Genomic DNA, 9147 nt, shown 5'->3' with positions numbered 1-9147 from the left:
CACAGCAATCTCCTGGCTATATCTCCCTGATTATCTAGAATTGCTTTCTGTCTAACACCTAATGTTTCTCTTCCTGTTAAACTCAGGCCCAAATTGGCTAGCACCTTGATCTGCATACCTACAATCAACATTAACATACTTTTCTTCTTCCTCTTAAAAGACAAACAGAATTCCTTCAACTTATTCAATTATTACAGTACAATTCATCTTTCTCCTACAGTATAATTCTTTCTACTTTCACAATCCCTCCTTTTGGTCAAGCCTCGCCTATGACCAACAATTACTGGGTTCCTTGCATTAACCGTTCTTTGTCTTTTTGTTCATTAGTGATATTTAAAAGCATCAGATTAGCACTCTGGTGAGGGGACATGTCTGTGACATGTCTTGCACAGTTTTGGATACAACAGGAGATTAACTGAAAACATACAAAAATTATTAAGATTCCAAATAGGATAGTCAGGGCTTCCTGAAACAACCAGTTTCCTATGCCAGAGAAATTGGACAAGTTACTTAGCCATTTTCACAGGGAACTTGGCTCTTCGTTGGAAAGGTATGCAATCTTTTTTAAGTAGCTAGCGCGATCTATTCTATCATTGGTGTTGTCTGGTATATATACACAACATTCTTTGCCAATGAGAGCACAGGTCCCTCCTTTTGCTGCCAGCACTATATCCAATGCCTGACGGTTTTGGAGGACCACTTGTCTGATCGCTCCTGTTTCTTTGGCCAGGGCCCTTAAACTTTTTCCAGTTTCATTTTCCATGATTTTAACTACTGTTTGTAACCTCAGAAGCCTTTTTGCATGATGTATTACTCCCCCAAGTGGGTCAAAGGAACCACCAATAGCCTCTTCCCAAGTTAAAGGGCTTATGTGATTCACATACCATTGGGCATCCGACAAGTCCCTTCTTTTTCGCCTAAAATTACGGAGGCGTTCTCATGGGAAGGACTCTAACACTCGGAATTGTGGGAAGAGTTGGGCGGGATAACAGATACCTGACCAGTTAACTGGTAATGTGGTATAGGCCTTTGTTCCACAGACCCAATGATGCCCTATCAAAGCCGGGAAGGGTCGGTTGCACCCCTTTGCCATATAGGTGTCTACAAAGGAGGAGTAATATCCCCCGAAGGGCACACGGTGATTCTCCTTACGGGGAGTGGTGTTATTTGCATGGCATTAAAGATTGTACTGATGTTACAATATGCTGGAGACAACTGCTCCTCCCCAGATTCAGCCCCGTCCCATTACACACCAAACACCAGTGACCTTTTTTCTCCTCCACACTTATCCGTTTAGATACATTTATTCCCACAATTATTCCCACTGCTTCCCAAGTGTCATTACTGTTCCATGTCTTGTTAAACGGGTGAGGCCTGGGGAATTAAGTGGGATTGCCAAGACAGGAACCAGCTTGTGAGTGGGATGGAATGTGGCTGCAGACCCAGCAATTAGAGCTATTAAGGGTCTGAGCGATCCATACTTGCTGGTGGATAAAAGAATTGTCATTGTCATTGTGGATTCCCCAGATCTTAAGACACCAGTGGCCGAGGAACAGGCCCCACCAGAGGCACATGTTGGAGGCAAGACCCTTTTGGTTCTGACAACCTCCACTGAGGGACCCGCAGTTACGGTTTTATGTCCACCAGGCAGCAGGCGCTAGGCTCACTACTGCTTCTTCTTGGGCCTTGCTTTTGGTCCTCATCTGCTTCAGGCAATCCTTACGCGAACGTAGGTTGTAAGGTATTGCAGGCTGTTCCTCTACGTCTTCTTCTGGAGTCAAAATTGACTCTGCATGGTCCTGAGGTGATGATTGGTCCGCTGGGGATGGTGCCTTCTTACACTGCGAAGCCTGTATCCATGCTGCGATGCCGGATAACTTAACAGCCATCTGGGCAGTGAACAGCACCTGATGCAGGCCCTTCCACCGGGGTTCCATGGCGTGTTTTCGTTGGTGGTGTCGTACGTAGACCCAATCACCTGTCTCGAGAGTGTGGCAGGCATCCGAGGTGGGTTCCGTCGGCCAGGCGGCTCGAACCTGTGAATGGAAGTGACTTACAGCTTGCATTAGTCCCTTGCAGTACTGAAGGAGTGTACTGTGAGTCAAGTTCAAGTCTGAGACTGGAGTAATGGTAGCCATTGTTCACATAAACAATTTCAAAAGGACTTAATTTATGTCTTTGGGATGGTAGGGACAGTGCAGCAGGTGTGTGACATGTAACACACGATCCAGGTGCTGAACAAGTTGTTCAGTAAAACGTGTACCCCGGTCACTGGACAGAGTGGCAGGAGTTTCTTTGGCAGGCATAATATGATTTAACAAACATTTGGCAACAGACAGCGAATCAGCTTTGCAACAAGGAAAGACTTCAATCCAACCCGAAAATAAGCATACCATAACCAAAATAAATTCATATAGTTGACACACAGGCATTTGTACAAAATCAAGCTGCCAATGCAAGAACAGTGCTTGGGGCAGGCCCCAGAACCCTTGAGCTACCTTTACAGGTTTGCCAACATTGTAGCTTTGGCAAGTGGTACAGGCGGCACAGTGGTGAGCTGCAAAAGAGCTGAAATGGGGGGCCCACCATTCTGCCTTAGTTACAGCAGAGATCATACCCTCCTTTCCGACATGCGAAACGCCGTGTAGCAGGGCGGCCAGAGCTGGGTAGAGCGAAAAGGGGGCCACAAAGGCACCAATAAGGGGGCGCCAAAGGGAATCAGGGTGTAGAGAGCAACCCTGGGCGACCCAGGAGTCTTTTTCTGTTTCTGAGGCAGAGTCTTGGAGCAGGGTGACTTTAGAAAGGGACTGCGGTGGTACAGAAACAGAAAGGGAACCGAGAAACGCACCTGGGGAAGGTTCTATGGCAGCATTACCCTTAGCAACATCAGTATCTGCTGTGGAGTGACCAGGGCACTTAACAATAGCTAATGCAGATGGGAGTGCATACAGGAGAGCAGCAATGTAGGGGCCATTCTTGATAGGGGTACCAGCAGAGGTAAGGAAACCCCGAGCTTGCCAGAGGGTGCCAAAGTCATGTACAACCCCAAAAGCATATCGAGAATCAGTATAAATGCTGGCGGAGCGTCCCTCAGCCAGAAAGCAAGTGCGGGTTAGGGCAACTAGTTCAGCGACTTGTGCTGAGATCACAGAAGGTAAAGGCGCAGCTTCTAGGGTTTCAGAGAGTGATACCACAGCGTATCCTGCGAGGAGACGACCTTGGCTATCTCTAAAGCAGGAACCGTCAGTGAATAACACAAGGTCGGAGTTAGAGAGAGGGACATCAGAAAGGTCGGGGCATGAGACGGTGACAGCAGAGACACTTGCAAGGCAGTCGTGGGGTTCACCGTCATGAGCCAGAGGAAGGAGAGTGGCAGGGTTCAACTGAGAACAGCACTTTATGGTGATATGCGAAGCCGAAAGCAGTAAAAGTGAGGCGGGCAGAGGAAAGGTGAGCTGTATTACATTGTAGCAGGAGAGTATCTATAGAGTGAGGGACCATGAGAGAAACAGGAGAGCGGAGGACAAGGGACTCAGACATTTCAATTAGGCGTGCCGCGGCAGCCACAGCACGCAGACAGGGGGGTAGACCTTGGGCAACAGGATCCAAGGTGGCAGAGAAATAAGCTACTGGACGATTTTTGCCACCATGCTCCTGAGTAAGAACCCCAAGTGCACAACCAGATTGCTCGTGGCAGAAAAGGGTAAAGGCTTACAGTAGTCAGGTAACCCTAAGGTGGGGGGGGGGGGGCAGTGAGAAGCACTAAAGAGTCAGTTTCTGAGGCAGATAATGAAGGGGAACAGAGGAGTAGATCATTTACACATTGGACCAATGTGGACCCAGAGGGGAAGACCAGGTTAACAAGGTCTTTGGCTAACGCTTGGGAAAAGTAAGACGGGCTTTCTGTGTACCCCTTGGGAAGCATACTGCTGCTCCTTGTAAGAAAAGGCAAAAAGATACTGGAACTTAGGGTGAACCGGGACAGAAAAGAAAGCAGAACACAAATCAACAACAGTAAAATGAGTTGCATCTGGCAGGATAGAAGCCAGATTGGTTGCTGGGTTAGGGATTACAGGAAAGGTGGGTACAACAATGCAGTTAATAGCTTGAAGATCCTGAACAAACCGCCATGATTTACCATCAGCTTTTCGAACTGGGAGGATAGGAGTGTTACAGGGGCTGGAATAGGGGACAATAATGCCTTGTTCCCACAGGGTGGATATGACCGGAGCTGAAACCTCTAAATCCCAAAAACCCGGTGCCACGACCCCTTCTCCGACCTTATCCCCATTCTTGGTACCCTCCCCGTTCCTAGTACTGTCTGCCCTGCCCTGAATAATGCTGTATTTGCAGAGCTATCAACTTTTGTGAGGACTGCTTCTCTTTCCTTTTAGAGTGCAGTGGCAATGCTCTGCCACTGCTTGCAATTTGTCCATGGTCTTGGCCTCCCATCCAACACTTATTTGCTTTAACATACTGCTAATAGCAGATAAGAGGCTATTAACAAACGCATGCGCCAGGGCGCCCTGTCCATTTTTACCTGGTTGCTGTACCCCAAAAACCCCCCCAAAAAAACCAAACAAACAAAAAAAACCATCAGTCAGTCTGTGTGATAGTTGCCCGGGTTTTTTTTTTTTTCTTTGTTGCTGTTTACGGGGTTATAAGTAGCTTACACAGTTGCAGGAGGTCTGCTTCAGAGGGTTCATAGGCATTGCACACTAGCAAAATTTCTCTGCAAATTTGGTAGGGTTTTCCTGGGGCTTTGGAAAACCTTTTAAAATCGAGTGGAGCTCCGTGTGGGCCAAGGGTTTATAGCTTCAAGTAGGACAGGTCTGAGTCTTCTTGGAGGACGGGGTAAAGGGAAGCGCTCGATCTGGTGGTGGGAGAGGAGGTTTCCAATAAAGCTTTTTCTTATAATTAGAATTTTTAAGGGAGGCGAGCTTCGATTCAGTTCATTTAAGATTTGCCTCGTCCCACCACTGCATGAAGCAATCTACCTCTCCTCTAGCCAATTTAGTTTTTGGGAAGGTCCACTTGGTCTTTGTTCCAAGATCCTAACAGTGGCCACTGAGTTTTGGGATCCCCCCAGAGTCAATCTAGATCATTTTTCCAGAAATTTACAGGCGTCCGGACCCTTTCTAAAATATATAAACTGAGCCAGGGTCCCTTTAGGGAACTATCACTGCTTAGACGTCTAGTTACCCATACAGGAGGACTTCATACACCAATTACACAAGGAGGAAATTCGGGTTCGTCAGAGCGGTGCCCAGTGCAACACACAAAAGAAGCCCACAGGCTACTGCCTCAATCGCCCTTGCGTTCACTCCAAGGATTTTATCCAAGGTGCGGTGCGGCTGCGATTGTGCAGATTCCAGTCACACAGACCGTGGGGACAGGAGCCCCTTGGTCGGCCAGTCCCTGGACAGGGATGGCTCCCAGACTCACTCACACCACAGGGAAGACGGATAGACACAGAGACAAGACAGTCCTCAGTCCGGACAAAATAATTACCTGACCAGAGTCCTGATGTTAGATCCCGGGATCCCTATCAGAACAGAGCAGGAACCAACAGGTTCGATGGCGTAGACTTCGCTGTGGTTGTGCACCTTTCCGTTCTGGTGGAGGACCGCTCGGGCCAAATGCCCAGGTGCCGGCTACCACGGTCATCCTGCCAGACAGTCAGGGATCACACAGCCTCAGCGAAGACGGTTGCCATCTCAGTGGGACCTCCAAATTGTCAAAGTCAGACAGGACTCACAGATTTGGCAGACTGCTCTGTTTATTTCAGCAAAGCTTTGCTAAAATGCATGGAGAAAATGTGAGTGCCATACAAGGTTCAAACCCCTTGATTTTATACAGTCAAAAGGCCAAGTTAACAAGATCAAAGGATGTGGCAAAACTTCACATTATTAGTGTGGTTAAGTATCTTCATTTCAATATTAAGCACACAGCAATCTCCTGGCTATATCTCCCTGATTATCTGGAATTGTTTCCTGTCTAACACTTAATGTTCCTTTTCCTGTTAAACTCAGGCCCAAATTGGCTAGCACCTTGATCTGCATACCTACAATCAACATTAACATACTTTTCTTCTTCCTCTTAAAAAGACAAACAGAATTCCTTCAACTTATTCAGTTATTACAGCACAATTCATCTTTTTCTTACAGTATAATTCTTTCTACTTTCACAACTTTGACCACCAGGGTCTGAAGCCCCACAGACAGGGGCCACGGATGGGGAGGGGGAGAGGCAAAGGGGGCAGTTGTCTCGGGAGCTGATGATTTAAAAGGGTCCAGGCCTCTGGGTCACTGTATCGACTATTATGGCAGCCGCCACTGCCAGAGACCCGGGCAAATGAAATCAGTCCTAGAGCTCTGTCTGGTGCAAGGTGGGTGGCGCTAAGGCCTGATTGGCCCTCGCCTTGCCCCTCCTACCTTTAGCTTTGCCCCTTTGAGGGGGTCTAGAGCCTTGCCCCTTTGAGGGGGTCTTGAGCCGACCCCCTCCCATACATTACCCAGGGCCCGACAACGTCTGTCACCAGCCCCGTTGACATGAATGTGCCCCAAATCCCTCAGACCCAGTACAGTCCCCCCCTCCTCCCCCCCCCCGGATCCTTAATTCTTCTCTTGTCATCTGATTGCTTCAAGCATTGTTACAGGCTGGGGACCGACTGGCTAAGCAGCAGTTCAGCAGAAAAGGACCTGGGTATTCCAGTGGATGAGAAGCCGGAGATGAGTCAACAGGGTGGCCTTGTAGCCAAGAAGGCTAATGGCATATTAGGGGGCATTAGGAGGAGCATTGCCTGCAGATCCAGAGAAGTGATTATTCCCCTTTATTCGGCTCTGGTGAGGCCACATCTGGAGTATTGTGTCCAGTTCTGGGCCCCCAACTACAGGAAGGATGGGGACGCATTGGAGGAGGTCCAGGGGAGCTTGACCAAAATGATTCGGGGTATGGAGCACATGACATATGAGGAGAAACTGGGGGATTTGGGTTTGTTTAGCCTGCAGAAGCAAAGAGTGAGGGGGGATTTGATAGCAGCCTTCAACTTCCTGAAGGGAGGTTCCAAAGAGGATGGAGAGAGGCTGTTCTCAGTAGTGAGGGATGGCAGAACACGGAACAGTGGTCTCAGGTTACAGCTGGGGAGGTCTAGGTTGGATATTAAGAAAAACTATTTCCCTAGGAGGGTGGGGAAGCGCTGGGCTGGGTTCCCTAGGGAGGTGGTGGAATCTCCATCCCTAGAGGTTTTTAAGTCTCGGTTTGACAAAGCCCTGGCTGGGATGATTGAGTTGGGATTGGTCCTGCCTTGGGCACGGGGCTGGACTTGATGACTCCTGAGGTCTTTTCCAACTCTAGGATTCTATGATTCAGCCGTGCGATGTCACTGGAGACGCAGGGAGGTACACTGTGGGCGAAAGCCCCGATCTTGCTTCTGGTTTTGTACAGGCGGCCGTGAAAGTAACTTTACAGTTTCTCACAGGTACTGTCCTGTTGCAGCCCAGGTCTTTGCAGTTCTTGCTGGAGCTGCGCACCAGGGCACTTTCACCTCTGTGTTCAGGATTCAGAGTTATCTCTTTTCCCAAAGATCTTCCCTGGAGCTGTTCAGAGAGAGCTTGCTCCCTCTCGCCACAGTCTCTCTTAAGGCAACCATGTTCTTCAGAGCCTCTGGCCTGACGTGGAACGGGACGGGGGACACCACAGAAGAGGCCAAATTCGCCGGGGGAAACACTCCAAGGAAATGGATGCTAAAGAGGGTCCATTCGCCAAGACTCATGTGCAGGGCCTCTTTGATTTCAGTGTTGTCACTGTAGACCAGCGCGCGCCCGTTGAGATTATGGTCCCTGAGCCTCTGTTTGTACAGCGGGACGTTTTCCTCCTTCAAGCCGATTGTGTCCATCTGGAAGAGAAGTGGGAGCACCCGTTAGTGCCGTGCATCTACTGAACAGGTCGCCAAACACGTTTTTAGGAAGGGTCCGCTATAGCTCCCGAGAGGAACCTGTCTGGGCTTGCTCAGATTCTAGCAAACAAGGCGGGCCGGCCGGCTGTGGGGCCAGGTATGGTACCCTGCACACCCCACTGCCGTGTGCTTGGATTTCTGTTAGGGGCACCGCTGAGCAAGTTGGCACGGCAGGGGAAATACCATGCTCTCTGCAGGCAAAAGCTAGCAATGCAGGGACCACTGGAGGGGTGTGTTGAAATGAAGAGGGAAGGTTTCCTGACCCTGCTTGTAGGCTGGAGGGAAGCATGCAGTCAGCCTGACGGGGGTGGAGTTGGGCCTCTCGACCTAAGGCTATATCTACACTGCGGGCCTTTGCAGGCAGAGAGTATGCTAATGAAGCACTCGTTAGCAACTTCTTGTGCTTCATTAGGGGTGTGTCTAGACTACATGCCTCCGTCGACGGAGGCATGTAGATTAGACAGATCGGCAGAGGGAAATGAAGCCGCGATTAAAATAATCGCGGCTTCATTTAAATTTAAATGGCTGCCCTGCTCTGCCGATCAGCTGTTTGTCGGCAGATCGGGGCAGTCTGGACGTTCCCCTGTCGACAGAAAACCCTTTTGTCGACCGCCCCGGTAAACCTCATCCCACGAGACAGAGCGGGGCAGCCATTTAAATTTAAATGAAGCCGCGATTATTTTAATCGCGGCTTCATTTCCCTCTGCCGATCTGTCTAATCTACATGCCTCCGTCGACGGAGGCATGTAGTCTAGACACACCCTAGCATGCTCTCTGCAGGCAAAAGCTAGCAGTGTAGACATAGCCTCAGGGTTCTTGTGTGTTATTCTGGATAAGGGGTATTACGCTGCAGGCCTCCAGCAAGAGTATTTATGTTTTTGCCTCTCTTCTCTCTGGAGTGCATAACAGACAGCTACGGGTCTCCCAGTCTTAAAACTGACCAAGTCACTTCAGAGCGTAAAGGATGAACCCGGGGAGAGCCAGCCAATGGCTTTGGGGTTGGAGGAAAGAGCTGCAAGGAACTGAGTTGTTCCAAGAAGAAATTTTTTGTGCAAACCAAGAGTCAGGAGCAGCAGAAAGTGGGGGAACTAGCAGAACCCGGACTGTGGCCTTGCCCCCTACATCACCCTTTCCCCCTCATCCTCACTCTGCCCATTCCCCCTCATGTGCCCCCCTACTCCTGAGGCCTC

Source organism: Pelodiscus sinensis, chromosome 18 (genome assembly GCF_052426305.1).
Source record: "Pelodiscus sinensis isolate ZL-2025 chromosome 18, ASM5242630v1, whole genome shotgun sequence".
In the NCBI taxonomy this organism is placed as follows: Eukaryota; Metazoa; Chordata; order Testudines; family Trionychidae; genus Pelodiscus; species Pelodiscus sinensis.
This window is presented reverse-complemented; position numbering follows the sequence as displayed.